Source organism: Equus quagga, chromosome 3 (genome assembly GCF_021613505.1).
Source record: "Equus quagga isolate Etosha38 chromosome 3, UCLA_HA_Equagga_1.0, whole genome shotgun sequence".
Lineage (NCBI taxonomy): Eukaryota > Metazoa > Chordata > Mammalia > Perissodactyla > Equidae > Equus > Equus quagga.
Window position 1 is genome coordinate 107700181 of NC_060269.1, and position 20131 is coordinate 107720311.

At 35.7% G+C, this 20131-nt stretch overlaps 1 pseudogene; it reads right to left on the reverse strand.

The window, feature by feature from the left end:
- Positions 1-8874: 8874 nt before the first annotated feature.
- LOC124236822 (60S ribosomal protein L21-like) lies at positions 8875-9381 on the reverse strand (annotated as a pseudogene).
- Between the last annotated feature and the right edge of the window lie 10750 nt (positions 9382-20131).

A 20131-nucleotide genomic window follows, 5' to 3' on the forward strand; every position in this document is an offset into this window, starting at 1 on the left:
TTTTAAAGATTCATGCATGTTCAATTTGACTTAAAGGAGGTTTTCTTTTCCAAAATGTAATGATTTTTAAGTAGCTAGAAGACATTTTATAGTTGTTGAAATAAAATATATTCACACAGGTACTTTAAGAACAAATAGAAACATGAGAACTGTAGAAATCTCTTGGATAGTTGCAAAGCAGGAAAGTACATTAAGCTGAAATACACTATTGGGAAGAAAGTAACAAAACTTGAGAGGTTATAGAGTAGATGAACAAGTTTCTATACCTTGTGTTTTATGGGCACTTCAGGACGAAGACTACTGGATTGAACTATCAGAACTTATTATTTAAGCCATGATTTAATATAATCCATGATGATGAAATTATGCACGTGGAATAGATGTGCCCATCTTGAGAAAACCTATGAATATAGTGTAAAAACCTACCAATTATAAGTCCTATATAAATTGGAATTTAGGTTTTTCTGCAAATCCTAGTGCTTATACTATACTATCAACAAAATAAAATACTTCCCAGTTAATGATTTCTGTAACTTGTACTCCATTGCCCTGTCACTGTCTTCAGTCATGTCTCTATGCCCTCTTTCTTTGCCACATTTATTTTGAATATGTTGCTGAATGTTCAAGTATTTTCTGTGGTATTTTAACATCAAAAAGTTTTAAAATTTTAATCTGGCAAATTTATGTCTTTTCCTTGTGATGTAATTTTCAGCTGGAAGGCTCAAAAAGCCTCTCATTTTTCATGAGGAAGTTTGGCCCTGAGCTAAAATCTCTTGCCAATCTTCCTATTTTTGCTCCAGGAAGGTGAGCCCAGAGCTAACATCTGTGCCAATCTTTCTCTATTTTATATATGGGATGGCACCACAGCATGGCTTGATGAGTGGTGTAGGTCCGCATCTGGGATCTGAACCTGCAAACCTGGGCCACCGAAGCAGATGGTGCCAAACTTAACACTATGCCACCAGGCCAGTCCCTCAAAAAGCTCTTTTTGATTTGAGACTCACTATTTACCACAATTTTCTAGAGTTTTTAATTCATTGGCTTATTGTTTGTTTGTTTATGTATTTTACTTTTAATACTTTAATTCATCTGGAATTTCGGTGTTTTGAATATGACAATGTTCTACTTTGATTATTTGTTTTTAAAACCACTTTCCCAAATATTTGTTGTAAATTTTACATCATTCCTAGTAGTTCATCGTGATGTTTTTATTATATACTAAGTATATGATAAATACAATATACTTACATATTTTGTTTCGTGATAACTTGTTCTTTTCTATTGATCTGACTTCTTATCCTTTCTCAGCACTATGGTATTGTCATAATTGCATTATTTTGTTTTTGTATCATGGTAACATGTTTTTATATCTGGTAGGACAAATCTATCCTTGTCACAATTTAAAAACATCTTAATATTTTGTCCTCATTATTTGTCCCGATAATTTTGAGAATCAAGTTGAGGAGGAGAAAAAACATTCACATTTCATTGGCTTGACACTAAACCAATAAATTAATTTGGGAATAATTGATTTTTTAAAAACCTATTTTTTATCCAATCTGTCTTCAATTATTAAAATCTTTCTTTATGTTTCTCAAAAGAGTTGTGTGAAGAACTTCAAATAAATACCACACATCTATTTTTAGAGTCATTTCTAAGTATTCATGGTTGATTCTTAGTAGTGCTTGTTATTGTTTCCACATTTCAACTTCTGAGATAGCTGGCATACAAAAATGCATTTGGATTTTGTGTCTGTCTTAGATATAATCAAATATTAAGTGTTCTCTTTATTTCTAAGACTGTGCAGTTGCTTCTCTTTTGTTTTCTAATGTTTTATTGTGGCAGAGACTTCTTTTGTTCTACCTAGTGGGCCTCCCCATCTCCCTCACTAAGAGATTCCTAAGTTTATTTGATGCATCAGTGCAGCTTTAAAAACTCTCACAGCCTCACTGGGAGAGAAGAGATGATCAGGGGACATAGTCTGTATAAGTGCAAATTCTTAGATGGACTTTCCAGGAAGAATAATTAAATAGCCGGACAGACTCACTTAGATATGATATTTTTTTCTTTATCATCTTTGTCCTGATCCTTCTTGCCCAGGGTGGATAAGGATAATTGCGGTCCAGTAGCTATCTTGAAAACAATAATGTCCTAAGGAAAATGGAGAAAACTAAAAGGAGCCTCATTCTCTTCTGATATCAGAAAACTCATACAGTACTGTGTGGAAAAAATACTAATAATAAATTTTTGTTTTGTATAAGCCATTGTTTTTTAGGACTGTCAGCTGAGATGCAATTTCAAACAAATATAATAGCTGTATCATTAGTAAATGATGGCTTTTTCTCCCTTTTTTTAACCACTTATTGTGTACAATCTTATTACATTGGCAGGACTTTACAGACCATGTTAAATAATAACTGTGACAGCTTCTTTGATCTAGAATTCAGTTCGAACATATTTCCAAGTCTATTTGAGTCTTGCCTTCCCAAACACTGATCTCCAATATTTAACATATTCTGGCTCTCATCTGGTGGGCATCCTTGAAATGAACAGGTCCCCGTATTTGTTGCCATACCCAAATCCCAAGAGTTGGCTCTACCTTGCAGAGGTCCCTATTCATTCATACTCAAAGTGATTGCTGTGATCTCACCTTGACCCCTTTTGCATTTGTAACTGCAGTAATTGTGAAAGAAAGTAACACAGGGGATCATGACGGAGAATGAGGTGTTACTTAGAACAGCCGATCAATGGCTGGGAAGTTACTTAGAATTCTACTACTACTTGAAATTTAAAAATAAAGTTGCTGAAATTAAAACCTGTGATATAAATGCAAAAAACTGCATTAAGTAAGTGAGATAAAAGCCAGCAGTTAGCCTTTTATGAAAAGGCTCCAGGAAATTATATGTGGTCATGAAAATATTATGTTTCAAAAGACCCTTTCAAAAGAAATAGTACAAAACTACCATTGGAAGCACTTTTGTGATTATGAAAGAGAATTATTCCCTATAGAACAATGCACCTAGCATGGCTGGAATGGGAAGATTATTTTTTTACATGTAAGTGCTTCTCTGATTATAAATGAGCAAATATTAAAGTGCAAAACAGAAAAAACCCGATCAGATAATAAGTCAATTAAGAGCAGTGGTCTGAAAAATATGAGTTTCAATATCTGATGTATTGAAACTCTCAACTACCATAAAATAAATGTAATAATAATTTTATTAAAAGTAAAGAAGTATGATAAAATTTATAAGAACTAACAGAAATTATGTAAAACAGAGTAACTAACACATGAAGCCATAGTTTTGTTTAGAGAAATAGTGGTCTAAAGGCTATAAATAATAAGAGAGTATAGTGGCTAATTACATATATAGAAATATAACACATGGAGTATTCATTTGTGGCCGTTAAAAATTTCTTATATCAAAGACTGGTGTATTTTCATTTCCGTTGAATACTGTTTCCCTGTCCTTCATGAGGACATTGAAGGAAAAGAACACTACATCGTGACCTCACATATTAAAAGAATTCTATACCTGCTGTCAGAAGAAAAGAAAAAAAGACCAGTGATTATACATGAATTAAGAAAACCGATTTCTCTCCTCTCACTAGGGAAGAATTAAACTATGCTGAAAATTAATGAGAAGGGCTGTGATAAGAAACGTGACACCCCATGTAGTGCTGTCTTCTGCTCAAACCTACCCTGACACACTATTGCCCTCAACTCCTGCTAGGAAGGCAAAAAAAAAGATATATAAAACATGAGCTCAGGAAAGTTATCTTCTGAGTACAGAGTGACAAAATTGGAGTCTGGTGGTTTTGGAGATTTCATCTTGCCATCTCGCTCTCTTTCAGACTTTTGGCCTTGTCAACAAGCTAGTTCTACATATCACTGAAGATAAGCTACCACATCCAGCCATCTTTAAATGTCTATTCAAAACAATGCCCACCAGAAATACATTTCTTTTTCTGAAATCCTCAGTGTACTTCCTTTCGTATCTCAACAGTGAAAATTTTTTCTTATGAACAAAGCTAAAGCAATTATCCTGAAGAATGAAACCACTGAGATAGGCTTAAACCAACAAGGTAAATGATACACTGGGCCATGTCCTAGAGCAGGGATATCAGTGTTTTCTTGTCGCTTTTTTTTTTTCAATCAGATGCTAGTAAGCAAGAGTATGACATTAATAATGTTTACTCTAATTCTGTGCCTACCACAAAATCTTGTAATGATAGTTTGTCTTCCCATGTTGTTTGTCTATGGAGTGAAAATACGTAACTATAAATAGAAGTGTCTTGGCCTTTTCAGTTATTCCTCATTCTAAAGTAATAAGTTGGCTTGCTGATTTCATGAAAGAAAGATAAAAGGAAGATGGTGTTGCAGCCAAAACTTCCTGAAACCAGACTTGTCAAACAAACCTCCTCTAAGGAAGTTTCCCAGGAGACTATTTATAAGGTGGGAATAGAAAATGAGAATAAAAGTATGAGTTGATTAGGTGGGTCAGTATCAAATCTTTACAAAACTGAGTTCTAATTAACAATTAAGTAGACATCATGATTAAAGCTAAAAGGAGGCTTCTCTATAACTCTAATTTTTAAGTAAAACTATTGGGATTATATCATATTCTGGTCAGCTCTGTGCTATAAGAACTTGAAGCTTTGGCAAGATCCTTTAAAAAAAAAGTATGGATGCCATTGATTTTACACTTTGTAAATTCAGTAATATATATATTCAGATCCCACATGTCATTGAATTGAGTAAGCCATTAATTTTTAAATATGCCATTCATTCAGGTACCACTAAGAAAATAAAACTACCAATTAAATCATGACATCATTGTCGAGAACTGTAAACAATTAAGATTTTACTCTACTTGGAACCTAACAAGTTAGCTTTCCACAGTTTCATGAGTGCTGGTGGAAGACTTGAGACTCCTGGATCAGAGTTGAAGCACAGTTTATTATTCACAACAATAGCAACAGCTAGAGTATTAGCATTCTTGTGCCAATTCCCCAATTGCCAATTCCCATAGGTCAACAGGAAGGGGATCTTATGACACCTATTTACAGGGTAGGCTGTGTTACAGTAGAGGAGCCCTGAGTTAATGGAACCCAAATCTTTTATAATGGGTAATCAGATACTTGTCAGCCATCTCAGAGAAGTAATTTTTAGGTCTCATTACCAAAAAATAATATTACTTGTAATATGACGACAGTAATTTCCAGCTTATGGGATTATTTTGAGCCTTAAATAAGATAAAATACATAAATGTATGTGCAGGGTAACTGCCACATTATAATAGGATTAATAATAGTGTTTAATAGATGTTAGTTTTCTATTTTTCCTTTCATATTGTCCCCTGTGAAATAGACACTCCACAAATGCCACACTCTAGCTCCCCAAATTCTATACCCACTAGCTGCTTAAAACTTGACTTTCTCTAAATAGGGAAAAACGTTGCGTTCAAAATTACAGAAATTGTTAATAAGTAAAACATTTGCCTAGTATAAAGTGACTAAAAAACAGTAGAATAGGTGAATTTGAGGATGCAAGTGCATCAGTAAATAAAGGCAATATGGACAAAAGGGAAAAAAACATTCAGAAAGTGAAACTGGTATCACAAAAAAATGTAATTTATTTTACAATTATGATTTAGATGAGCCCAAGCTGTAACTACCCACTTAACCCTATTAGGCAATACAATTTCCTCTATATGACCTCTTTTATAAAGTAAGATGTGGAAAATTTTGGTTCAAATCCAATCTGGTGCAATTGGGAAATTCTTAACTTAAACTAAATAAACCAATTAATTCAATCAGTTAACTGAACAGTCTGTTAACAGGCACAACAAAATTGTAAACAAATAAAGAATTGAATAAATAAATAAACAAATAGACAATTAAGTACGATTCTATAATTTAGCCTGTAAGTCTTTTATCACAGTTTGGAAGATATGCTGTGTTTCTGTCTGAATGCTATAAGTCATTTTAGCATTTCTATTTTCTATCTTTTATCAATCTAGTGGGTTTGAAATAATTACATAACATTTCAAAGTAAATATGGATCATTTATGGCTGAATTTTTAAAATTTTACAATGAAGTAATTGTTCCATAATTTCTTTAACTGTTCACCCAAAATGATGCAATACATTTTGAATGCAATATTGACAGACTTTCAAGTTATGAGCTTATTAAACCAAGAGCATTAAGTTGGTTATTTGTTTTATCCTGCTTCATCATTTATGTTAATGCAAACCCAAAATATTATTGCTTAAGTTATCTTTTTTTACTCTGTTCCCTTTTAAAAGAAAATATCTCTGAAAAGTTTGAGATATTGCTTAAAATTTCATTTATTTCTATTTTTTCTAATAAGTCATCTAATCTACATCATAAAAAGTAAACTTTTATATTGGATAATAGCTGCTTTTAGAATCTCCATGTTACATTTATAGAAATATGCCACAATAACATGTATCTAAGCATATATAATATTATATACACATTGGGAAAAAATTTAAGTAACTGTTAATCCAATATCTGGTACATCATCATACTTTTCATACCAGTGTTTTACAGAATTTTTAAAGAAATCCCTAATGACCATAACAAGTGTCATTCATAACTATAGAAACTTCCAAAAGTAAGATTATCTATTAGGTAAGATTATCTATTCTGTGTGTAAATGGTGCCCTCAGCTTCTGTATGTCAGCTGTAGTCTTTGGTTGTAGATACAACCTTAGTAGAAATCGAGAAAATGATGCCTCCAATTAAGGTTTGCCTTATTGTCTTTTAAATCAAAGACTTCTTGTCATCACATATCTCAATATTTTTAATTTTTGTAACTCTCAGGTCTCTATTCATTTACTATCTGTATTACCTTTTCCTTTCCTAATGTCAGTCAATTATTCTTTAAAACAGCCGTTTCAAAATGGATCACTTTCTACATCAACGTGTTGCAGTACAGAAGGGCACAGGTTCCTGCCAATATGGCAATAAAAGAAAAGGGGAAAAAGGAGCAAGAAAACACACAAAAACACACACACACAAAGTCACAAACACACCAGACAATATCAAAGGTAGTCACAAGAAAAAATTCAGTTGTGCCACTTCCTCCCTCCCCAATATTAAAACATTTCATATTTAACTGCTCCCTTCCACTAACTAAATACCCCATGGAATAAAATGATCCTTAGGGCAGATTTTTATCACATGGAGAGAGTGATGAATTGACAGTCGGCTTCTAAATCAAAAGGGGAGAGAAGGCAATGTGTATATGCTGACCTATGGCAAAAGTAAGACTCGATTATGCCAGCCATATAGGCATCCTCATGAAAATGTGCTTAAGGTTTCCCAAATGAAATCCAGACTAGCCTGACAAATCCCTGCTCTGAAAGCCATAGCCCGCACAGTCTGCAGTTGCTGCTCACAATGTTACCACCTCATCAGTCTTGTCAGAAAGACAGTACTTCATTGAACATAGGCTTATGAGCACTACACTTGAGCACAGAGATAAGCGATGCCTTTACATCCATTTCCTTCAGGAAGCCATGGTGTTAAATAGCTGGCTCATATTTATAAAAAATTCAGGAGGGTAATTTCAAATGGCACTCTTGCATGAAAGAAATTAAAAGCGGCTGGTGTGAAATAAAGCATTTAATAGCATTTAAGGCTAATTTTTACGCTGATGTCTCTGTGCATGCTGTTCCCCTCCCTAGGAATGCCTTTTCTTCTCTTTGCCTGTTCTTCCAAGGCCATTTTAAAGCTCACGTCCTTTGTGAAGTCTTCCCCACATGTTTTTAGCCATATTGATTTCTCATCCTTGAACTTGAACTTATCATCCACAAGCTGCATTTTACTATTCACTTTTTATCTAGTTATTCAACTCTCTAATTAAATTATCGCTTTCTATGAAAAGAAAGAATTACCTTTATAGATTTTTTTAATACATCTTTTCTTTAGTACTAGGGATATAGAGTTCAAAGAAAAACAAGAACTTCGTCCACATGGAGGTTACTTCCTATTTGACAGAGACAACTAACGTGATGAAATAAAATATATTCAGATAGTCACAGGTGACCTACAGAAATTAAAACATGGTGACATGATATGAGTGATGAGGGGACAGTATTTTATATTGGGAGATTAAGAAAAGCCTCTCAAAGGAAGTGATATATGACTGGAATCCTAAATTATGAGAAAGAACTAAGCAAGCACTGATATAGAAGAGTGTACCAGGCAGAAGGAAGAACAAGTTAGTAACTGGTGAACTGAATTTTGTTTCCTTCAAAAGGAAAAACATTTAGCTGTATCTCTGTAATTCGGTCCCCATTATACCTCTCGGCTCTTTAGCTCTGTGCCTAGCTCTTCAGTTTATCCTTTTAATTTCTCCAATTATGTGTGCTTATCTTTCCTCACCTCCAGGAGTGGGTAAATAATATAGGACTGAAGCTGACCTAATCTAACGAAAAATCGGGAAGAAAGAGATCTGTGAGGAAAATGGATGTTAATAAAAATTAATGAGAAAAAGAAAGAAACAGATCTGACAAACAAGAGAGGTTTTCTATTAATATGGAAGAGCAAAATGATTTCAAGAAAGCTGTGTCTGCCCCATTCAACACACTCTGTTTTCATGGTGGCTTGTTTAGCAGAAATACAGCAGAATGTTTGAATCATAGTGTTCCATGCAGACCAGAGATTAGCTCAAACATTCTTTTTCAGTAAGAAAAATACTAAATTTTAATAGTAAAGACATTACCTAATGAATTAGGACACAAAGTTTGCTTGAAATCGTTCTTTGGAGGAGGGAATGCCAAATTTCTATTCAATTAAGAGAAAAAACAAAGGTCTAACCTTTACAATCCAGAAGTGTTTGTTTATTCTTTCTTTGTTGTTTTTAATACCCATTTTCCCATGAATTCATGGAGAATAGGTCCAGCAGCTCAGGCTGTTTTCTAGTGGTTCCCACAAAGTCTGCTTCTCTGGGTAGAGTAGGCTGATGCTTCCACTGAACCCAGGCACCTTTCTCCTTGGCTTCCTTCCTTTCTGATCATTTTTCTTCATGAGTTTCAGGAAGCTCCGTGGCTGTTAGGGCATATATGCTCAATACACACATTAATTCTCTTGGCTAGAATCTTATCCTTAACTTGTTTGTTTACAACAATGCCAAGAGAAAGCTGGGCAGCATGGTAGATTCTACCAGTTTTGCAATGGTAATATTTGTGGGGCATTCCTTTTTGAACAGGATCCGTTCGTTCGATGTCTACAATATCACCTTCTTGTAGACTCACATGTATGTGGTCAAAGGAACAGCTCCACGTTTTTCTAAAAGGCCTAGAGAACAAATAGCAGATGCCTCTCCACTTTCCCTTTGTTTTAGCCATTTTTGGCGAATTACTGGAATATGGCAGTTCCCCTCAAAAGGAGCTCAAATTTTTTAATACATGTACAAACAGCACCTATTGTTTCACTGTAATTTTCAGGGGAAGTACATGGAAATGTAGCCATGAGAGACGCCACAGGCCAAGCAAAGATTTCAAAATGAAAACCAATGCTCCTGTCTGCACAAGAAAATCATAAACGTGGCCATTTCCTATAGATCGAATATACCTTTTGACTGGTGGAGTTGAGGATTATCATTCACTGAATATTATGTAGTCTTTGTCCAGGTGACTGACATTCTTACAACATCAAATAATCTGTCTTTATGTGCCACTATCCCTCCTCTTGACTAATTTATTCAAGAATACTATGTGCACGTATATTTTAATCCACTCAGGAAAAAAAATGGATGTATGTTGTGCTAACTGAATAGGGATATGAGGTGTCAGGAGGAGCTCCCTCAACTATGAAAGTCATGGTTTGTTTATTTTTTGGTTTTTGTTTTCTTCTGATTGATGAAGGTAATTGCTTTGTGGAGCTTCAAATTTGGAAAGCCTTTCTAATTCATTAGTTTAAATTGCACACTTTAATATTTATGCAGGAAAGTGGTTGCAAGATTTATAGCACAATAAAATATCAATTGGTAACATACTGTGTTAGTCATAATTATTATTAAGAACTACTTAACTAGGTAGTTCACATTTCATGTCTTCACTGAACACTTGTAGTCCGTGCTGTCTTCTCTCTCTTCCATGTCTCTGAGGTGGGAGAAGTGTTTAATAATATTTTCACTTTATTTCCTAGATGGCGTGGGGACTATTTGTAATCTAAGTTTATGGAGATGATTTAAAGCTTCTCCCAAAGAACAAAAAAGAAAGTGAAGATGTCTTTAAGAATTTAAATAAAGGTTCATGTTAAAAACAAGCCTGTTAAAAAAAGTTAAAAGTACATTTTTTTCTTTTTTTTTCACCTGAGCTAACAATCATTGCCAATCTTTTTTTTTTTTTCCTGCTTTTTTCTCCCCAAATCCCCCCAGTATATAATTGTATATTTTAGTTGTGGGTCCTTCTAGATGTGGGATGCCGCCTCAGAGTGGCCTGACGAGCGGTGCCACGTCCACGCCCAGGATTCAAACCAGCGAAAAGCTGGGCAGCTGAAGTGGAGCGCATGAATTTAACCACTCGGCCACAGGGCTGGCCCCTAAAAGTACATTTTAAAGAGCTTTTCCCCATTATGTTTCTAGAAATCTTGATTTTTTTTTTAAGTAGTTCTAGGAACATGTCAAATAGACAGAACTGGAGAGGTCGTTTTGGGTGAGGGAAGAGCAGAGATAAAAGCATAAAGGCATGAAATAACTGCAGTATTACAGTAACACAGACAGTGTAATAGCTTGGACTTTTCCCTGTAGGTAACAGAGAGGCATTGCAGATAAGCTTTGGAACAACAAGATCAGATTTTATTTTAGAAAAAAAATCTATTGATAAGGTAAAAAATGGATTCTAGAAGGATGAATCTCCACGCAGGAAGATAAGATACAGGCAACAGTCTGGCAGGGAAATAAGGAATGTATGAAATTGGCTGATGGAGACGGTGCTAAGAGTGGAGAAATATTTGAGTGCTAGGATCAATAGAGAAAGAATATAGGGACACTCCCAGGATTCTGGTCATTTTTGTTAAACAACTATTTACTAATCACATTTTGTGTACCTAATGATATTTGCCCATAAGAACCAATTCATCAAGGAATCTTATGTCAGCAAGTGGATTTTTATATGGTAATATTTTTATATAAGAAAGTATTCTAATAGACCAATGTCTCATTTTTGTAAGACAAAAATGACACTATTATTTAGAAGGAGCTAAGTGAAATGGCTCAATAGGGGAAATGTGTTGTGTGTTCGGACCACCTTGCTCCCATCTTAACGCTGCCAATGAATGGATACTCATTTAAGCGCCTCACCTAGGTCTGACCTCCTTGCTTGACAGTTAAAAGATGCCTCTCATCAAGCTAAACATCTTCTCTAGTGGTTTTCTAGTTCTCCTAAACGCTCCATCCAACCACTCTCAGTGTCTCTCTCTCCCTCATTAACAGCTGTCTATAGGGCCACTTATGATACGATAGTTGTAATATATGTAAAAGCACAATAACATGCTACATAGATTCCAACCAGGGAATTAACTCATTTTTTAACTTCTTTTAACCCATTGGAAAAGTAATATGTGTCCCCCAATTTGTCTCTTTCTTCCTTGTTTCTTCCCTCCTTCCTTCTTTCCTTTCTTTCTTCTTTCTTTCCCAAAAAAGCTTCATTATCTAAAAAAAAATAATTCTTTATCAGTTCTTTTGAGGAATGCTGCATCCTGTAGTCCCCAATGCATATCCATAATGCATATAAGCATATTAAAATCTACAATTTCCATAGGTGACAAAATTCATCTCATTTAGCCCAGTATTTTCCTAACATACATAACCTGAGAATTTCTAGTATACAATGTGTCAACACCTAACTAAAAATAATCCACGAAATGAACTTGGGGACTGTTATTAGAAAACTCTAAAGATAATTTGCTTGTGAAAATACCTGAAAAAATAGCAGCCAGCTGCTGCTAAATGTTCTCTAAGGAGAGAAAAGTGTGTGTGTGTGTGTGTGTGTGTGTGTGTGTGTGTGAACAGACAGCTTTCTGTTACCTATTTTAATGGAGACACAAAAACAAATTGATTAATTTTAGTCTACAGTTAAGGTACTTCTTATGTACATTTTAATATAAGATGTCATCTGTTATATAGTAAAATTATTGTAATTATTATTTTACTTATTTTATTAACTGTTACATAATTATTACACTGCTTTTAGTTGAAAAAAAGGAAAAAATCTTATATTTGTGTGTATGTGTGTACGATCATATATATTTTTCTGCATGTATCTCTCTATATAAATGCACATTGAAGTTTAGCTATGAGAAAGAGGTAGAGGTAAAAATACTGAAGCGCCTATGCACACATAAAGGCTGTGAAAGATTGGAAGAAAGATGAGGCTGCAGGTTGCTGCTTTGAGCCATGGAGGTGCTAGTTATATAAATAATGTTGAAAGGTTTCTCCTTTTATACAAATAAAAGGGTCAGTGGTGCTAGAGGTTCCTGGTACCAGAGCCATAATATAGCAAGGCTATGAGTGACGGATTGATATCAATGGACTTTGACCAATTAAAACTGTAGCAGTGTGGATGGACCAGAAGGATCAAAATGTTATTTCAAAGGGCATTGGTATAATCTTGGAATGTAAGGACAGGAGTCATGAAGATCAAAGCTGCTGCCTTCTGACCAGCCCATCTACTGCTGTCCTTTTGAGGCAGCCCAGATCTGAACAGAACTAGGCTCCTCTAGGTGACTTTTCTTATGCCAGAGGTTAGAGCAGTCACTCTGGCTTGGTTGGCTTAATTTTATCACTTTAGACTAAAGTTGGGCAAATGATTTAGGAAATTTACTTTTTAAAAAACTAGAGTTTTAGGACAAAATTAATGTACATTAAAGGTATTTTATGTGCCAAATTGGCCATTTAACGGATTTATCATGGTGCAAAGTCACATTTATTCTCAATTTCACTATTTTTACTCTCTGACTGGTGAGAATGACAATTCTTACAGCCTAGCCTCATTTTACCTAGGAAAGCAGGGAAGGATTTAAGAGACAGAGGAAAGAACTTTATAGTAATCAATAATGTAATCCTTAGGGAGCATCTCCCTTGATATTACTATGACATTATATGATATGATAAATGTTTATTATCTCAATTTCTAAGGGTTAGAGATTCAAGAGTAGCTTGGCTGGGTGTTTAGACCTCAGTATTTCTCACAAAGCTGCAGTGTGGCAATGAGGGCTGCTGTCATCTCAAGGGTCAACTGGGGAGGATCACTTCTGAGTCTACTCATATGGCCCTTAATCCTCAGAAGATCTATGTCAAAACCCACTCACATAGCTGTTGGCAGAGTTCAGAAGATCTGCTTCCAAGCTCACTCATGTGGAATCCTCCAAAGGGCTACTTCAGGACATGAAAGCTGACTTCCTCCAAAACAAGCCATACAATAGAGAGTGAGGGAGAGCACCCAAGACAGAAGCCATAGACTTTTTATAACCTAATCTCAGAATGACTACTCATCACTTCTCCTTATACTCTATTCATCAGAAATTAGTCAATTTAAGTCCATCTCACAGTCCAAGGAATAGGATTACACAAAGGTATGAACACCACGGGGTAAGAACCATCGGGGGCCACCTTCGTGGCTTCCTACTACAAAGAAAAAGGAATTAACTGGGTCCTCAAAAAGTTAACTGACTCGATCATTAGAAGTGGGGTCTTCACAAGTTTGCATTTAAGTGTCTATTTCCAAGAATAATATACCGTAGTCCTTCCTTATCCACTGGGGATATGTTCCAAGACTTTCAGTGGATGTCTGAAACTGTGGGTAGTACCTGACCCTATATATGCTACATATTTTCCTATATATACATACCTATGGTAAAGTTTAATTTATAAATTAGGTACAGTAAGAGATTAACAAAAATAATTAATAACAAAATAAAGCAATTAAAACAATATATTGCAATAAAAGTTACCATCAATCTCAGCAACCTCAGCATACAATTTTTTTTTACCTTATTAAGACAAGAACTCACCTTTTCACCTAAAGGAAGCATTTTACAGCTTCTCTTTGGCATATCTGAACCACCAGCATCACTGCTCTTGCACTATGGGACCATTATGAAATAAAATAAGGGTTACTTGAACACAAGCACTGTGATATCACAAGAGTCAATCTGATCATTGAGAGGGCTACTAAGTGACTAATGGGTGGGACAGCATGGATACACTGGACAAAGGGGTGCTTCACGTCCTCTTCAGCACAAAGAGAGATGGCGTGAGATTTCATCTTGCTACTCAGAATAGCATGCAATTCAAGACTTATAAATTGTTTATTTTTGGAATTTTCTATTTAATATTTTTGGCCCACTCTTGACCTCGGGTAACTGAAACTGCAGGAAACAATATCACAGATAAGGGGGGACTACTGTATGGCTGGTTAACATTTTTGGATGGTGAGTTTTTGGCATGATTTTGAAAGTAATTGTTACAAGTAATATCTAAATAAATGAAGAGTATGGGAATGATTTGGTATAATGAACATAAGAAAGAATTCTTTGACTTTATTATGGTGAAAATTATAAGGTTTGTAAGTTTTAACAGCAAGTGTAATTTTTAAATTCTTTGCTACATGGTTTAAGATAGCAGCAGCATCCTTATCCTGTAATTGTTGGAAGTTGAATGTATGCTTTTTTTAACTTATTGACATCAATGGTCCAAAATCCCCCTATCAGGAGACAGACAGACATTTTGGAAATAGACACTGGAGCACTGCAACAGAGACAGAGTGCATCACCTTTATAGTGTTTTGAGAGAGCATCTGGTTCAATTTCAGGTATTCCACTGCAAGAATTTCCTATAATTACAGAACTAATGTCATAAAAATGCTCTTAGAAATCATTTGGTCTATTGACCATTGAAATTATTTTTTAGTGCCTGCTCTGGGGAAAAGGTGGGCTATTCACAGTGAATAGGAAGCACAAAAATCCTCAAGTGGAAGCACAATTAGCATATTTGTGCACATAGCAAAGATGCACAGAAGCCAGCTGGAACAGAGAGAGCAACAGAAGATGGGAAAGAGATGAGATCAGAGAAGTAGTAGGTAGAGGGGGCAGCTCATGTAGGGCCTCGTGGAATGAGGTACCATATGGGCAGGTCATGTAGGGCCTAAGAGATATGGAATACCATTGAAGAGTCATGAGCACAGAAGTGACCTGATTTTACTTATCTTTTTAAAAGGATTATTCCAGCTGCTCTGCTGAGAATAGACTATAAGGTAATAAAGGTAGCAAAAGGGAATCAGTTGAGAGGTTATTGCAATAATACAGGTGAGAAATGATAATGGTTTTGAACATGGTGATTAATAGTTGGGATAGTAGGAAATGACTAGACTTCTGAAAATAGAAGGGGTAATACATGTCAGATATAGGCTGTGAGAAAAACAGAGGAATGAAGATGATTCCACTGTGATTATTTTAGTAGCAAAATCTTTTCTTCAATTAAGACATTTTTAACAAGTAGGAACAGAATCAAAGTGATTGAAGCAGGAGTGGTGAGCTCAGATTCTTCACCCAAGACACCCTTTTGCCCCTGACGTCACTCTGAAGACCTGTAGAACTTCTCAGAGAACAACTTCAAAAACATTTGCAGTAAGTACACTTTTCTCAATCTGCATATATCTTTTTCTTTTAAGGATACCTGAACTTAGTTTCATACTTTCATTCCAAGTGATACCCAAAAACATAATCTTCTTCAATCTCAAACATTTCAGGTTATAATCAATCAGTGTAGAACCTTCTACAGCTCCTTTTACCCAGGGATTTGAAAGTGCCAGTAGTGACATCAGTGGAGAGAAGTCATAATATTTGATATCATTGTTTACTATGCCACCATTTGCATCTAAGGCAATGTAAATTATTATAGGGTCATAGGCACCTCTCCATTCATCTAACTGTCCCAAATTAAATTCAGTTCACATATGTATGCCTCTTTCAACTGTTGTGTCTCCTTAAATTGACTGGGACACAGGAAAATACAGCTACATTCTTGTCCCAATCTCGTGCTGGGGGAAACTTGATAGGGCTCCTTCAAACCCTATTTGCCACTTACAGCTAGAGTCATCATCTAATTTATCATCTGAAACTGGGACATGTTGTCTGAGACAAATGCTATTGAAAAGCAGATGTAAATCAGGACTGTCCTGGGCAAATTAGACTGCGTAATTATCCTTTGTCCAACTCTGATAACCATCTATCTTCTCTTGTTCTCATGCCATAATGGCACAGTGAATGCCTGCAAGGCTGCAGTTTTCCTGGTTTTACAGACGAATTTAGAGAGCACAGCTCCTTCAAACTCTCAGATAGCCAGACTTACCCGGCAGTTTTATTATCCCAAACTTGAATGCTAACACTCAGGGGTTGAGGGGTTAGAGCACAGCGCCTCTTCCTTCACTATGGTCTGCTCTCACTTCTTCTCTTTGTCATATCTAAAACTCAACCCAGAATTTTAATCTCTTCCAGTGAGCAACTCATCCAATGACTTACAGTGTTCAGGCTGCCATAACAAATACCACAGATTGGCAGCTTATAAACAACAGAAACTTATTTTTCACAGTTCTGAAGGCTGGGAAGTCCAAAGTCAAAGCAGATTCAGTGTCTAGTGAGAGCCCACTTCCTGGTTTATAGATGGCCCCTTCTGGCTATAACTTCACATGACAGAAGGGACAAGGGAGCTCTCTGGGACCTCTTTTAAAAGAACACTATTTCCATTCATTCCATTCACTCTCATGACCTAATCCCCTCCCAAATGCCCCACCTCCAAATACCGTCACATTGAGAGTTAGGACTTAACATATGAGTTTTAGGGAACGCAAACAGTCTGTCGCATCCAGGAAGTATTCTCCCAGATATCTTAATTTTACCTATGGATTGTTACTTAAAAGTCAAACCTGTACAGTTTCTATTCATTGGTTTGGCACCTGTGACCTTGTGACTCAGACTTCTGTACAGGATTAAAGGGAAGATTGGTGCAGAATAAAAACACATTGATAGTGTATACTATCATTCACTCAACATTGATCAAGTCAAATCACTTTACAGATGACATTTCTTATATCCCAGATCACATAGCTGGATGATAGCAAAGTTGGGACAAGAAACAGTTCTCCTAATGCCTCCTCTATTGACTTAATTCTTTGATGATGCCTTTAAAATCACTGAATTGTCTTGTTGTTTTTCTTATTGTTGCTACCTCCAAACTCCCACCAAATAGTATTGTTTCAAGGTTTTCAATCTCAAGGCTCTATAATATTCATGACAGCTTGAGATAAACTCAAAATGGTTGCTTTCCCTCAGTATATGACAACTTCTTGATTTAATGTGCTATATTTTTAAGTTATCTCATTATATTTTAAAGGATACTATAAAATATGCAGTGAAATAATCAATTTGCTTAAGTTAAAAAAGAAAATCTTTATGGGGCAGCCCAGTGGCACAGCGGTTAAGTGTGTGTGTTCCACTTCAGTGGCCTGGGGTTTGCCAGTTCTGATCCTGGGTGTGGACTTGGCACCGCTTGGCAAGCCATGCTGTGGTAGGTGTCCCACATATAAAGTAGGGGAAGATGGGCACGGATGTTAGCTCAGGGCTAATCTTCCTCAAAAAAAAAAGAAAAAAAAAAGAAATCTTCATATAAGTTAATATTGTTAGAGAGACTACAATGATTTCAAAATTCTATTTAATTCCAAAAGTTATGGGGGCTTTGTTAGTCATGGGGTATAGTAAAATATATCCACCACCTTACCCTGAATTCCAGAAGCTTAAATGTGCAAAAGGTTGACATTTTTTAGATTGATGGCATCTTGAGATAGTTAAAGATTATACCTTTCCACTTGTGAAATGACTGTTAACCCACAGGGAGCAATTAGAAACAAGCTATGTCTCAAAGTTACGTGTGGACTCAGATGCTACATCAGAGTCCTCTAAAAGGCTAGTGTGCCCCTTTCCCCAGTGAATAGTTGCCAAATAAATGGCCATAGGTTCTTTTGCAGAGGGAGTAGGGAGATCACTGCTGTTCAATCCATGATTTCTGGGTCTGAGAATTGGCTCACATCCAGCAACTGAGCAAAGGGTCATAACTTCCCATTGCAGGGGTAACCTCCACTTCTGCTCGCCCACTCTTGATCTTCTGATTATAGATATTAATCAGTAATCTGTTGGCTGCTTATCTATTTTGCTCCAAGAACAGGACGAATCCCTTCACATGTCATCAAAAGCCACAGGCCATCTGAATTTATTGTCAATATTTTTATGTCTCACCATGCTACACAATTAATGTTACTAAATTATGTTCTTCATGTTATTAATTTTGATTCAACATACCACTTGAGTTTTTAACATTGAAAATAATTCTCTTTAATGTAAACAAAAAAAAAAGGTGAACACCTGCTATGTATTAGGCACTGTATTAGGCAGTGTGTCAATTTAGAACTAGAAGCATTGCATTCAATTGCTGTGGCAATTTTGGAGGGCCAGAGACAAATTCTCTCAATCTCAGTTTTCCCAGTCTGTACTATGAAAACAAGAATATTTGCCCTATATTACCATTCTGTTTTGAAATTCAAAATTAAAATAAAATTTTTTTGAAAAACATTAAAGCCCTATCAAAATACATTTACATGAGCAGACGTTTTTCCAAAGAAGATATACAGATGGAGAACAGGTACATGAAAATACGTTCAACATCACTAATTATTAGAGAAATGCAAATCAAAACTATAAAGAGATATCACCTTAAGCCCGCCAGAATGGCTATAATTAACAAGACAAAAAATAACAAATTTTGGAGAGGATGTAGTGAAAAGGAAACCCTCATCCACTGCTGATGGGAACGCAAACTGGTGTAGCCACTATGGAAAACAGTACAGAGATTTCTCATAAAATTAAAAATGGAACTACCATATGATCTGGCTATCCTACTACTGAGTATTTATCCAAAGAACATAAAAGCAGCAATTCGAAGAGATTTATGCACCCCTGTGTTCATTGCAGCATTATTCACAATAGCCAAGACGTGGAAACAACCCAAGTGCCATTCCTGATGAAGGAATAAAGAAAATGTGGTGTATATATTTATACAATGGAATACTACTTAGCCATAAAAAATACAAAATTGTGCCATTTGCAACAACACAGATGGACCTTGAGGGTATTACGTTAAGCAAAATAAGCCAGACAGAGAAAGACAAACACCGTATGATTTCACTCACGTGGAAGATAAGCAAACACATGGATAAGGAGAACAGATTAGTGGTTACCAGAGGGGGAAGGGGTGGAGGGGAGGGCCAAAGGGGTAAAGGGGCACATGTATATGGTGAAGGATAAAAACTAGACTATTGGGGGTGAGCACGATGCAATCTATACAAAAACTGATATATAATAATGTGCACGATATTACACATGTTATAAACCAATATGATCTCAATAAAGTAATAAAACTAAAAAATAAATTTACATAATTATCTTCATTTGAGAAGAAGTCTCAAGTTTGTGCTATTTTAGAATATATAAGGTTGTGTATATATGTATTCATACATGTATATTTAGAGAAAGAGAAATTAACACATAAATGACAGCATGAGTTGAAACATTAAAAGAATTTGGTCTACTGATAATTTTCTACTAGCTAATAATCATTTTGCTAGCTCATTGAAGAATGTTAGGGGTTTTGTTCCACTTTTTAAAAATTCACTCTACTATTCTAGTCCTAAAATAAGAATCTTTCTTTAGTTTAAATTTAAAACTGGCCTTTCCCATACATGACTTCTTGCTTCTGAAAAGGCCTCCTCGTAAAGGCTGCAAAGGACTCTTACACTTCAAATAGTTCCCTCAGACATTTCGATAAGTGTAAATGAATTTTTTAATCTTCTGGCAGATTCGTAATGCCCCGCAGATGTGTCCCTGGCTAAGAAAATCCCATAGACGTCTGTAAAGGGAAGGCTGTCCACTAACAGCTGCTATATCGCTTCCAGTGCCTAAAGTGCTGTTCCCAGCTGCCATTTCATTCTTCCTAGAGTGCTTTTATGTTGCAAACTTCAAGTCAGGAGAGCTTTTCTTATTACA